This window comes from Triticum dicoccoides, chromosome 1B, assembly GCF_002162155.2.
Source record: "Triticum dicoccoides isolate Atlit2015 ecotype Zavitan chromosome 1B, WEW_v2.0, whole genome shotgun sequence".
NCBI lineage: Eukaryota > Viridiplantae > Streptophyta > Magnoliopsida > Poales > Poaceae > Triticum > Triticum dicoccoides.
The window spans coordinates 245,344,257-245,359,157 of record NC_041381.1 but is presented as its reverse complement, the minus strand read 5'-3'; positions in this window follow the sequence as shown (position 1 = coordinate 245,359,157).

Genomic DNA, 14,901 nt, shown 5'->3' with positions numbered 1-14,901 from the left:
ACGCGGTTTGGGCTGGCTCGGGTGGGCTTCGGCTCAGTCGGGCGGTGGAAATCTTTTTTTTTAAATAATTTCGCTCGAAGAAGAAAAAGCTAATTAAATAAAAAATTCTAAAAATGCCAAAAATAATTTTCACCGTCTAAATAGAATATTTAGAACAAAGTGAACATTTTTGTGGCCTAAAATGCAATTTTGAAAAATGCATATTTTTCTAATTCAAATAAAATACTAGAAAAATTATAATTTGATTGAAAAATTCTTTCTCCAACGTTTCTCTTACTTTTGAAGAAGTCATATTATCTTCTGTCATTTATTTTTAATATTGGAAACAATTGGAGAGAAAAATAATAAAACCAAATTGATGCTTTTCTTCAAATTTGAAATAAATTCAAATATGAATTTTGTGAAACCTCCAACTCTCTCCTTGGGTCCTTGAGTTGCTTAAGATTTCTAGGATCTCAACCAAATTCAAGAAAAGAATATGATATGCATATGATGATCTATGTATAACATCCAAATTGAAAAATTGGGATGTTACACGTGCTGACTACTAAATGCCAAATCATTGTTAATTAAAATTGGCTTTGATATACCTTGGGATCCAGGTGGATCCATTACTTGAGCACTTTATGCCTAGCTCAATGGCTTTAATAAAACACTGCCAAGGAGACAACCCAGAAGTTTTAGAGAGTCATATATTTCTATTGAGTGCTTTTATAAAGTTTAAAAACAAAAAAAAATATAGAGGGGAAACTTAAAACTTCACTGAAAGAAAAGTGAAAGTGAGAGGGACGAGCATTGTGAAACTGGGAGCTAGCCTTGAACTTTGTTCATGCCCATGAAAACTTTGTGAATCCCAAATTACATAAACTTTCAACAAAAATAATTATACACTTGTACAATTCCATTGTATTATAAAAATAATGTGCCAAGATTTGCCTTTAGGATGGGTACATTGCTTGTTGGTTTATGCGGTGCAAAACAGAAACTTTGGTTGTAGTGCGTGATTTTACATTTTTTTAATGGAACGTCGAACGGTGCCAATGGATTCAGCGTGTGTGCGAATACTCGCAACAATCAATTAATCTTTGGAAATTTTCTTTCTGGCTCAGACATCCTTCCAGATATGAGCTGGTTCTTGCCCTATCCAGATTTGATCGGGTACACCACTAAGTCTATTCAACTTACTCATCTTTTGATCAGAGCATCTTCTTCTGATCCTTCATCTTGAAATCATAATTCCTTTGTACCCAAGCATCGAATCATTCATACGTTTCTATAAGCCGATGCCTTTACATTCCCTTCTTCATCTGATTGATTCCCGATACTCACATCAACTCTGTCGTGAATCGCCAGATCCATTGCTGGGTTGTTGTCCGACAATGTCCATCACATCCAAAGTCTTGTGAGTTTTTCCTTGATACATAATACCTTCGGTAAATTGTATCATCTTCTTTGACTCCGATACTCTACTTTTGAACTCGTATCTTTTGCTTGGTTGATGGTTGTATAGATTCGTAAAAATTCCCCAATGGGTTGAACTTATGCCTTCCATAATCTGTGTGAACCCGAGAGTTCTCACGAGTCTTACTCTTCTGGTACTTCGCAAGATAAATCCTCTGCACTACAATTTCTTTGAAAAATGAGGGGTGAATGAAAGGTTATGCATTGAAGAAGTGGTAGTCGACCTTGAACTTTGTGTTCAATCCCATGGACCCGATGTGGCACTGATCATGGAAGCTTCTTTTGATAATAATAATCCCCTTGTTATTAGTTCATCTGGTATCTATGTTTGGTCCTTTGAAATCATGGTTCTGACCATGATTGTCCCCCTTTGATTCCATTTCTCAGACAAGTTCACGCAGTTGTGTTCTGCAGATCAATGCAACTCCACAACCTCTATTTTGATCTTCCTTCAAGTATTACCCTCCGGTATCTCGAGAATATCAAAGAACTGTGTTGCTTCCTATGAGTCTTCATCTAGTATTGCCTCTCACCGATTTCAGATTTCCCCCGGGATCTTAGTTATTAATCACTTGAGGACACCGATAAGTGAATCAGTTGAATCGATTTCGCACTTCGATTATATAACTCTAAGTAATTTTCATTGCTTACAAGTTTAATAATCCTTCTGGTCATTCCTAGCCTGGCCGGCTATGTCATTATCGTGCTAAATTTTAACTGTGCTACCTGGTCCTTCCCGAAACATAATTTTCGACGATGAGCCAAGCTTACGTCGATCTTCCTCGTCATATCGTTTCGCCTTGAACGACAAGCTTGATTTCGAGTTTGTGTCGTACCCGTGGTTCCAATAACCTTACGCTTTATCATTCCTTTGACTTGATGTCGTTGTCGATTGATTACATCTTCAAGAAATCTCTCGACAAATGTGTCGTGATCATCATCAACATTCTGAGCTCTTCTGGGATATTGATTGAATTCATGATGAGTAATACCATCCTTGACCTCCAATGATTTGAGTAATCATTGACAACCCCCTTGTCTTCTTTCCAACACATGTTTGATCATGTCTTGGTTATACCTTGGACTCCTTGCTATTCCTACAATTGTTCTTTGAGTATTCCTTGTGTTCTTCAACTCCAACCCCTACTTGGAACACCATGTTAATGCTACCTTGAAGCATGACTGAGGTATTTTGAATATCAACAAGAACATTGGAAGCACATTGTCGAACGTTTCTTGATCTATTATCCAAACACCGTTGTATGTGTAATATCATGATTCTTCCCTCGCCCCCTTTTATCTAAATGCTTTTGAACTTGCTGTCTTATCATGGATATCATACTCTGCTTGTCCTTGGGAAGGATATACCCCTGAAATATGCATTTAAACACATTTCCTTTTCATTGTCTTGTTTAACCTTTCTTGCGATATATATGATCTAAGCAAAAACAATTCCCTGCTTATAAAAACGCCTCAAGGTACAATTCGGTCAGTACGACCCTGTTACTAATGTTGATGACATTCCGGTAACTACCGATGGACGAGAACTTTGCCTAGTGGTCCGCCTTATTTCAACGAGCAGGAAAATAGTTCTCTTTGTCCCTCGCCCTTGGTACCAACATTGTTGCCAACATAACTAATAGGTTATTATCTGACATACCTTGTTGTCATGAATGTGGAAGATGTCAATGCCTTCCTACTTATAACCCACAAGGTGGGCCCATAACCCATAGTTCCAAAGGATCGAAACCTGACTCTCCTGTACAACCTTGATTTCAAAATATTCTTGCAGTTGGCTTAGTATGTAATTCACAAGCTAACTTCCACACTGTTGGTGTCAAAACCGGCGGATCTCGGGTAGGCGGTCCCGATCTGTGTGTCAAGGCTGATGGTAAAAGGAAGCAAGGGACACAGATGTTTACCCAGGTTCGGGCCCTCTCGATGGAGGTAAAACCGTACTTCCTACTTGATTACTATTGATGATATGGGTAGTACAAGAGTAGATCTACCACGAGATCGTAGAGGCTAAACCCTAAGAGCTAGCCTATGATGGTATGATTGTAATTGTTATCGACCTTCTAAGGACCAACCTCTCTGATTTACATATACACCGGAGAGGGCTAGGGTTTACATGGAGTCGGTTACAAGGAAGGAAACACAATATCCGGATTGCCAAGCTTGCCTTCCACGCAAAGGAGAGTCCCATACGGACATGGGCCGAAGTCTTGAGTCTTGTATCTTTATGCTTCAATAGTTCGGACGTTGTACACAGTCCGGCTGTCCGGGTACCCCCTAATCCAGGAATCCCTCACACGCCATGATTCATTCTGGTATCAGAGGCAACATTATTCTACATTGCTCTCAACCCCTTCATCACCTGTTTTAGGCATCAACTGGATGCCTACGTGGTTGAAACTTGTTGAACCTCCTTATAGCACTCTCAATATGTTCCTGGTGCTTCTAAAATCTCATCCCTTGAGATAATTACCAGATGCCAATCCTTCCAGAAATCCGTCCTTCTAGAGTTTCCCCTCTTATCCTTTCGTAAGTACGGTAGAGATCCTAAAGGAAGAATGACGACTTCACCGTGATGGCCTGGAGCTAAGGAATGATGACATCAACGCTATGGATCAACCTCTTTGAGAAGAGCAACCGAGAACAAGAAGATCCATTTTAATTTCATAACCATGACTTTTCCCCTTACTCCACCACTTAAATCTCGGGACGAGATTTATTGTAGTGGAGGAGATTTGTAACACCCCCAGTGTCAAGCTACAGTGACCCTCCTGATTTGCAATGCTTGATTGCCTCTGCAATCATACCTCATTTCAAACTCCTTCTCTGAATTCAAATTCAATTTCAAGTGGAATCTAAAGTTGCACAAAAGTTGTTGGAAAAATGTTCATCATTTGTTAAAAATTCCATAACAATTATTTGTTAAGGAACACAACATCACTTTTTGCGAAGATGAGCATTAGCAATTATAACAGCACCAATTCAGCATTTTGAAATGCTATCCTATTTATGAAAAATACAAAATGAATTCTTATGGTCTCCAAAATGTTTGTGGCACTATCTAAGATCACCAGGGAATAAAAGGGACACTTTCCATATTTTTCCTAAGTAAATAGCATGCCCAATATTTTCTTACCCATCTCTGTTTCTTAAAAAAAATAGAAAGCAAAGAAGGAGAAAGCCCGTGTGCACTTTAGCCCAGCTAGCTACAGAAGCCAGCCCAACCCATCTAGGCCCCCTGTCGCCTTCTTCCTATTCACGGGGGGTCATGGCAGAGATCCCCCGGCCGTGGCCGCCCCCTGCCGCTTTGGCGGCCATCGCCGGTCTCCCCGCACGTATAAGGGTCGCCCCTCATCCCCTGGAACCCTAGGTCCACTCATTTCCCCCTCGCTCTCTCCCTGACGCCTCCGCACACAACCGCGCCGCCGTCGCCATGGATCCCTCTGTCCCCGCGCTCAGCGTCGCCTTTGCCGCCTGGGAGCGTGTTCGTCCGCTTCGCCATCTTCACGTACGCCATCTTCAGGACCGATTCAACGCCGGGGAGCCCTACAACAACGAGATGGAGCTCTTCGTCCTCGGCACCGACCGCTGCACCTCGTCGCTCATCTCCGACTAGCCTCAGCCTCCCCGAGCTCGTCATCCACATCGCGATGAGCTGCTTCCCCACTTGCCTTGCTTTTCCTCCTTGATCCATCGCCGTAGTCGTCTCCCCACAAGTACAGGACACCATGGCCGGAGCACCACTCCCGCCCGCGCCTTGCCTTGTCCTTACCCACGCCGGGCCGCGACCGCCGCCCCCTAACCTCGCCGAGGCGCGCGCCCATAGCCGCCCACACCCCCGCGCCCCTTTCTGCTTTCGCTGCCCCTGTCCACCTCCCCCGCTCGCCGCTGCTGCCCCAGCGCCGCGCACGACCGAGGCTGCTCCACGCCTGCCGAAGCCCCGCCCGCTGGTGCCGCGCCCACTGGAGTCCCATCCGCTGATCGAGCTAGTCGGCCTCGCCGCGCCCTGGCTTCGACCAGGGGCTGCATGCGCGCGACCCAGCGTGGCTGGCCGGCTACTGCAGCCGCCCCGCTTGCCTTGCTTTTCCTCCTTGATCCATCACCGTAGTTGTTGTCGGTGTCAAAACCGGCGGATCTCGGGTAGGGGGTCCGGATCTGTGCGTCAAGGCTGATGGTAACAAGAAGTAAGGGACACGGGTGTTTACCCAGGTTCGTTCCCTCTCGATGGAGGTAAAACCCTACTTCCTGCTTGATTAATATTGATGATATGGGTAGTACAAGAGTAGATCTACCACGAGATCATAGAGGCTTAACCCTAGGAGCTAGCCTATGATGGTATGATTGTAATTGTGATCGGCCTTCTAAGGACCAACCTCTCCGGTTTATATACACACCAGAGAGGGCTAGGGTTTACATGGAGTCAGTTATAAGGAAGGAAATATAATATCCGGATCGCCAAGCTTGCCTTCCACGCCAAGGAAAGTCCCATCTGGACACGGGCCAAAGTCTTGAGTCTTGTATCTTCACGCTTCAATAGTCCGGACGTTGTACACAGTCCGGCTGTCCGGATACCCCCTTATCTAGGACTCCCTCAGTAGCCTCTGAACCAGGCTTCAATGATGATGAGTCCGGCGCGCAGTATTGTCTTCGGCATTGCAAGGTGGGTTCCTTCTCTGAATACTCCAAAGTACCTGTTACGACAAATAGTGTTCGGTCAACAATCAATGTTTGTGCTCCTCGGCTTCAGCGCCTTAGTAATGACCATCTCCTTGTGTGGAGCAAATGCGAGGAGTCAAGGTATTTTTGCATTTGCCACCCTTGCACCTCCGAGCCAACCGTCTATTTGAAGGGACAGGGATTCTCAGATCCAAACCTCGCTCTCCTCCCTTGAGCTAGCATCCCAGAGCGCTTCGCGAAAAGCCATTCCAACATGGCCGGCCATCGCAACTTTTCTGCTTGCCCTCCTCGCTCTAAGTCGGGGGATTGGGGTAGTGCTCAGTTCCTCACAGCCGTTTGGTGAAGTTACAAACCCAAGGGTTTCTCCCATCGGCATTCATGGTCCCCGTCCGAGCTGGAATAGCCACCTACGATGGAGGGGAACAAGCTGAGGGATCTCCTAACCCGTCTCCGGAGGAGCGGATATGCCTCATCTCGCATCTGCTGAGGGGCGTCGGGTTTCCTATCCACCCATTTCTCCGCGGGCTCCTGGAGTTCTATGGCCTCCAGTTGCACAATCTTACCCCAGCCTCCATTCTGCACATAGCGGGGTACGTCGCGCTTTGCGAGTTTTTAGGCTGCGAACCACACTTCGGATTATGGAGGAAGCTATTCTGCCTTGTCCCCCGCACCCAGGGAGAGTTCCTATATTAGGTGGGCAAGGACGAAGTATGGCGCATTGCCGGGACCGGGTACCTGTCCGGCACTCCCGAGAAGGCTCCAGAAAACTGGCCTTCAGAGTGGTTCTATATAAATGACGTTACCCTTCCGGATCCAGTCCGGATGGGTCTCCCCAAGTTCAGCAACGCCCTGCCAAGGGCACGCCTAAGGTGGCGTCCCCGGGGCCCTCAAGAAGAGGACACAAGGGAAATATACCTCCTGATGAACAGGATAAATTTGCTGGCCAAGTCCAGACTGACGATAGTCGAAGTCATGGCGATATGCATAAAGCAGGGAGTGCAACCGCTCCAATATCGGGGGAAGCCCATGTGGCATTTCAACGGGGAAGACGACGCCACCCGCTGTGGTCGCAAGGGTCCGGACTCCGCTGCTGCTTTGGCAAGGATATTGTCCGATTTGTACAAAGGGGAAGAAGAGGAATTCCTTTGCATAAAAACATTGAACGAATTCTCCATGCACAACCCCCCAGCGTGGTAAGTTGCCATTCTTTTCCCTTCTTCACTTACTCTAACGTTCTCTTGCTAAGATTACTTGCATCAATGCTTTTGAGCAGGAACTGAGGAGGGCCGTAGAAGGAATCTTTAGGCCCTCCCCGCAACCAGAGGACCCTGGAAGGGCCCTAGATACGGGACTCAAAGTAGATCCGGATATTACTGTGGAGCTTGTCAACGGGGTATTTTATCAAGCGAGCTAGGATGGCGCCCTGGTGGCCATTATGGCCGACTACCCTGGATTGCTCCCCGCGTCGCGTGTAAGCTAAGCTAAAAAAACCTATCCTCCGAAGAGGATTTTCCCCAGGTATTGTAATTTACCCTTGAGGCATCGCTCTATTTGCAGAAACAACGGCCGGAGCAAGGGGCCGAGCCCCTAGGGACTCGTCAACCACGGGCGTCCGGATCGGGCAGTCTCAAGGGGAAGGCGGTGAGGGCTGACACACCAATGCAGAGGTAAAGTCATAGCCTGTCCTGCTGTCATAGAATTTGAAATGTGACAGCGCCCTTAGTGTCTGGCAGGAAGAGGAATAACCGGGCTATATCCGGAGACCCCACCAACCGCGCCTCCACCAGCCGGGTTCCATAACTGGCTTCGGGGGCGGAGGTGGACATGGGGCCAGCACCGCATAGCTCCCCGATGGAGGGTGCAGATATGTGTTCGGCCACGAACTCCAATCTGGAGAGCGCCATGAACCACTGGTGTCGGAGGGCCGTGCTCTGGCACAACATCTTTTCCAAAGAGGATTTTAATGCCTTCAATTCGGCGAACACATATGTTCGAGCCGCTCGAGGCGGGCTTGCCCAAGTGACAAGCCAGTATACCAAAGACATACGGGTAAGAAATTTTGATAAGTATGCCTAGCAGTAGCCCCTGAGACTTAGAATAGTTGGGACAACTATTTGAAGGATCAATATATCCGTAGGTCCTTGTGGACAAGAATGAACAATTGGCACGGGAGCTGGAGGCCTGCAAGGTCCAATTATCTGATGCGGTAGCCAGGTTAGAGGGATCCCGAAAGGCCCCCGCTGGTAACATTTGTCTCCATTATACACAGATGTACTAGTTAATAAATGTCTGGTGCGGTTAGTCTAACAGTAAATTCTGCAGACAATCCCGGGGTGAATCCGGAGGGCGCAGTGGGTGACGACTCGCATCTCCAATGGAAACTAAAGGCTGGCGAGTGCATCCTTACGCAGGTGACGCAAGAGAAGAGCAAGCTTCATGATGCCAATATTCGTCTGGACATGGAATTAAAGGACATCCGCGCACAACTGGCAGACTCCGTGAAGGAGAACAAAAAACTTCGACGCGACATTTATGGTAAGAACTTAAGCGAACTGTTTGAAAGTTGGACGAGGAAGTTTATTGAAAAGACTTTTTCCTTGCAGGAATGTTAACGGGTCGCCTTGAAGAGGAGATGCCCTCATCTGTAGGTGATTTGCTGCAAGAACTATCGCAGATGCACGAACGTGCTCGGCAGGTGATGCACGGCGTTGCTCAGGCCTTGTGTGCATCAAGCCTTCTACCGAATGGCATGGGGGAGCTTGCAGACCTGCTTCAAGGAGCCCGGCGGTGCTTCCGTCTGTGGAAGATATCAGCCTCCCGGCAAGGAGAAAGAGAAGCCTAGGCGATGGTGAAGACGCGCTACACCAAGCTGGACCCTAACCATATGGCCGAAGTGGGACCAGCGGGGCCCGAAGGGCAAGAAATTCCCGTGAGCCAGGTGTATGACCAGGTAGCATTAGCCGATAAGTATTCTCAGCTAGGTTGTAGGCTATATAACCCGTTAGATGGTATAGAGGAGGAATATAATCGGTGTCAGTGACTGTGTAATTTAATTGGCATAAGGAGCCTCTAGTCGGATTGAATCATTTGTCATGGCGGACCTTTTCGCTTCAGCCCCCGGATCCTATAGTCCGGGGTGTGTCCGAATACCCACTTGGTTATATAAAACCCGGGGTATGCGTGGAGACCAGGCGTAGGGGTCATAGGTGCTTGAACAGACAAGTACCCAAGTAGTTATGTTATATTGCATGGATAGCAAGAAACATCTTCCAGGGAGAATAGTTCCGTTAGGGGTTCCTTTCCCAAGGTATCCATGTGTCGATGCACATGTCCGGACGCGTGATGGCACAGGATACAAAGCGTCTGGGGTTCTTTGTTGTGACCAACGAATATATCCTTTGTTCACCGATCGAATATTCTTTTAAGGAAACTAGCTTTCGGCTTCACCTAGTCTGAGGTACACATCCGACTCAACCAGCAGTAACAATCGCAGAGGTACTCCCCTTATGCCCTAGCCGAATTAACGGGAACGTAGGGCATAAACACAGGAGCCACGCAACTCAGCTTGGCCACGTCTTAAGTCATATCGATGCATATAATGGTGAAGAAAAGGCACATATGGAAAAAGAACGCATATGCGATGGGCAAAAAGCCATTAAAGTATTTATTTCTAGCTTCCGAATAGGAAGCCCCCAGATACAGCTTGCACACATGGTACGGCCGGAATAATCCGGGAATCCGCACTGTATTAAACACTTTGTGTGAAGAGAAAGAGGGTCGAGAAGGGAGAGAAACAGAGGTGGAGCATAATTAAAAAGGAGGGGTGAGGAGACGAACACTACGTTCGGCGTTTAGGCGTAGAATCTCCGGAGTCTAGCCGCGTTCCATGGGTTCGGATCGAGTCTGTTATCAGATGCATTACGTAGGCGGTACGCTCCTCCGGTGAGGACTTTGTCGATGTTGAAGGGACCTTCCCATCTGGGTTTGAGTTTGTCCTTCTTCTTCTCCGGTAGGCGTAGAACGAGCTCGCCAATATTGTAAGTTTTGGCCCGCACTTCTCTGCTTCGATATCGCCGAGCCTCTGCTGATAGAATGCGGAACGGGCTTTTGCGACATCACGCTCCTCCTCTAGGGCGTCCAAGTTATCCTGCCGATCTAACTCGGCTTCCTTCTCTTCGTACATGCGTACGCGTGGCGAATCATGTATTATGTCGCAGGGTAGTACTGCTTCCGCACTGTACACCATAAAGAATGGTGTGTATCTAGTGGTTCGATTTGGTGTGGTCTGCAGCCCCCAGAGTATGGAGTTGAGCTCCTCTACCTAGTGCGTATCCGATTTTGTTAAAGATCGCACTAATCTGGGTTTTATGCCGCTCATGATAAGACCATTTGCCCGTTCGACCTGGCCGTTTGTTTGGGGGTGGTAGACGGAAGCGTAGTCGAGCTTAATGCCCATTTTGTTGCACCAAGTTTTCACTTCCCCAGCTGTGAAATTTGAGCCATTATCAGTGATGATGCTATGGGGGACACCGTATTGGTGTACAACCCTGGATATGAAGTCTATTACTAGTCCGGATTCGGACGTTTAACTGGTTTGGCTTCGATCCATTTGGTGAATTTGTCCACCATGACCAATAGGTATCTTTTCTTATGGCTTCCCCCTTTAAGGGGTCCGACCATATCCAGCCCCCAGACCGCGAAGGGCCAAGTTGTGGGGATTGTCTAGAGAGCGGTAGGGGGCATATGACTCTGATTGGCGGAGAGCTTGCAGCCGACGCAAGGTTGGACAAGGTCCTGTGCGTCTGCTCGGGCCGTCGGCCAATAGAAGCATGTACGGAAGGCTTTGCTGACTAGCGCTCGAGCTCCGGCGTGGTGTCCGCCCAGTCCGGCGTGAATTTGAGCCAGGAGTTGCCGCCCTTCCTCTTCGGAGATGCACCTTTGGAGCACTCCGGTCGCGCTTTTCTTGTAGAGTTTCCCTTCGTGGACCTTGTAAGCTTTAGAACGCCAGACTATGCAACGTGCTTCATTTTGCTCTTCGGTCCACAGGGCGATTACGGCCATGATTTCGTGGGCCAAAGGTGTTATTTCGGTGGCAGAGCCTCCGATTGTGTCGGATGGTTCGGAGTCTGGGGTGTATTTGGATCCATGCTGGTATTGCCGGACTCCCCTTCCCATACTATGGATGGCTTGAATAGCCTTTCCAAGAATATATTAGGTGGGACACGGTCGCGTTTGGCGCCGATGCGGGCGAGGACGTCCGCCGCTTGATTGTTTTCTCGAGCCACATGGTGGAATTCGAGCCCCTTGAACCGAGCTGACATTTTCAGGACGGCATTACGATAGGCCGCCATTTTCGGATCCTTGGCATCAAAGTCTCTGTTTATTTGTGATATTGCGAGGTTCGAATCCCCGCGCACTTCCAGGCGTTGGATGCCCATAGAGACTGCCATCCTAAGACCATGCAACAGGGCCTCCTATTCGACCGCATTGTTGGAGTCTGTGTATAATATTTGTAGGACGTACTGGACCGTGTCCCCGATGGGAGACGTTAGGATTACCCCTGCTCCCAGTCCGGCCAGCATTTTGGAGCCGTCAAAGTGCATGATCCAGTTGGAGTACGCGCCGTACTCTTTAGGGAGTTCGGCTTCTGTCCATTCGGCGACAAAGTCAGCCAATACTTGTGACTTAATGGCTCGCCGCGGTTTGTATGTTATGTCTAACGGCAGGAGCTCGATAGCCCATTTAGCAATCCGGCCCGTAGCGTCACGGTTATTAATTATGTCATTGAGTGGTACTTCGGAGGCTACAGTAATCAAACACTCTTGAAAGTAGTGTCTTAGCTTCCGAGATGCCATGAAGACTGCGTATGCTATTTTATGATAGTGTGGGTATCGGGATTTACATGGGGTGAGGACCGTGGATACGTAGTAAACCGGCTTTTGAAGCGGGAATTTCTATCCGTCCACCTCTCGTTCGACGACGAGCACTACGCTTACCACTTGATGTGTTGCAGCTATGTATAGTAGCATAGGTTCACCGATGTTTGGCGCTGTTTGGACCGGATTACTGGCCAATAAGGTCATTATCTCATCGAGTCCGGCCGCGGCTGCGTCCGTCCATACAAAGTGTTTGGTGCGTCGAAGGAGGCGGTAAAGAGGCAACGCCTTTTCTCCTAGCCTGGATATAAAGCGGCTCAAAGCGGCCATGCATCCCACTAGCTTCTGGATGTGCTTGAGGTCTGTTGGTATGGCCAACTGCAACAGGGCTTGGATTTTTGCTGGATTCGCTTCTATTCCTCTATTGGAAACAATGAAGCCCGGGAGCTTCCCCGAGGGGACATCGAAAACACATTTTTCTGGATTCAACTTGATGTCGTATGTTCGGAGGTTATCGAATGTGAGCCTCAAGTCATCTATTAGGGTTTCGACATGTCTAGTTTTTATGACAACATCGTCCACATATGCTTCCACTGTTTTGCCGATTTGCATCTCCAGGCATGTTTGAATCACGCGTTGATAGGTTGCGCCGGCATTCTTGAGTCCAACGGGCATAGTGTTGAAGCAAAAAGGGCCATATGGCGTGAAAAAAGTTCTTGCAGCTTGGTCAGACTCTGCCATCTTTATTTGATGGTATCCGGAGTATGCGTTGAGAAAACACAGCGAGTCGTGTCCAGCTGTGGCATCGATGATTTGATCGATGCTAGGGAGGGGAAAGGGATCCTTGGGGCAAGCCTTGTTGAGGTCTTTGAAGTCGACGCATAGGCGCCAGGATTTGTCCTTTTTTGGTACCATTACCAAATTCGCCAGCCAATCCGGATGTTTAATATCTCTGATGAATCTGACCTCCAGTAGCTTGGCTAGCTCTTCCCCCATGGCTTGTCGTTCGGGTTCTGAAAACCGTCTTAGAGTCTGTTTGACCGGTTTGTATCCCTTTAGTATATTAAGGCTATGTTTGGCCAGCCGGCGTGGGATGCCTGGCATGTCTAAAGGGTGCCAGGCAAAAATGTCCCAATTATCGCGTAAGAAATCTCGCAGTGCGGCATCCATCACTGGGCTCAACTGTGTCCCAATGGATGCTGTCTTCATGGGATCTGTTCGATGGACCTGGAATTTGACTATCTCATCTGCAGGTTTAAATGACGTGGACTTGGGTCGTTTGTCGAGTATCACGTCGTCCGTGTCCACAGTGGCCCGCAGTGTTGTCAACTCTTCAGCTGCTAGGGCTTCAGATAATGCTTCCAGGGCTAGTGGTGCAGTTTTGTTTTTGGCACGAAGTGTGATGTCCGGATCACTGGCTAGAGTGATGATTCCGTTGGGCCCGGGCATTTTAAGCTTCATGTACCTGTAATGGGGTACGGCTTGAAAGCTTGTAAACGCGTCCCGCCCTAGAAGGGCGTGGTATATGCTGCTGAAGGGAGCCACTTGGAATGTGATTTCTTCGGACCTATAATTCTCCGGGGTGCCGAATACCACATGGAGTGTGATTTTTCTCGCGCACCGCGCTTCCTGCGTAGGGATGATTCCCCTGAAGGTGGTACCGCTTTGCTCAATGCGGCCTTTATAAATTTCCATTTTGTTGAGAGTTTCTTCATAAATCAAGTTTAACCCGCTTCCGCCGTCCATGAGTACTTTGGTGAGCCGGAAGCCATCCAATATTGGGCTAAGGACCAGAGCGGCCGGTGCCCGGATAGTCTGGAATCGAGGTTCGTCACTGGCATTGAAAGTTATAGAAGTGTCGTTCCAGTGGTTTATCTTTGCCACATGGCAAATTTCAGCAGAGCTTCGATGAGCTCGCTTGCGCCTGTTGTTTGAGGCGAAAGTCTCGAAAACTGTTAGTACTATATTGGTGGGGTTTCCGGATCTTGATCCGATCCAACGCCCAAGGGCGTGGTTGGTTCTGAGCTTAATAGCTTAGAATCTGGAATATTACCCAATTTCTTTGGCCCAATGTCCGATTCTAAGCCGGGGGCCTGGGTCATATTTTCCTTTGAGCAGGCTTTCGACTCGAGGAGTTCGGCAATTCAAACATAATTCGTCCTCAAAGTTGAGGGACAATCCGCATGTGGTTCCACCACTATCACTACCTCATGGGTGGCCGGCGGGGACCTGATGTCCCTTTGGTCGGGTTTAAGCCCAATCCGGCCACAGTTCATAGCGACTCCCAGAGCGGCGATGCGATCCAAGAGCTCATTAAGGGAAGAGAGCTCCACTGGGTCCATCTATTCGGCGAGTTCCGAACCGACGCGAAGGTTATGACTAATGACCCAAGAGGCCATCATCGGCGCCTCCGCCGATGGGGCGGCCATGATAAAGCCGCTGAGTCGGAGCGTCTGGCCTACAGCAGAGCCCCTTCCGAGGTGATGTTGTCCTTGATGACAAGACGACCATCGAGCCTTGCGGAGACGTCACAGAGGAACTCTCAATGAAAGCACTAATGTCGGTGTCAAAACCGGTGGATCTCGGGTAGGGGGTCCCGATCTGTGCGTCAAGGCTGATGGTAACAAGAAGTAAGGGACACAGGTGTTAACCCAGGTTCGGGCCCTCTCTATGGAAGTAAAACCCTACTTCCTGCTTGTTTAATATAGATGATATGGGTAGTACAAGAGTAGATCTACCACGAGATCGTAGAGGCTAAACCATAGGAGCTAGCCTATGATGGTATGATTGTAATTGTGATCGGCCTTCTAAGGACCAACCTCTTCGGTTTATACAGACACCGGAGAGCGCTAGGGTTTACATGGAGTCGGTT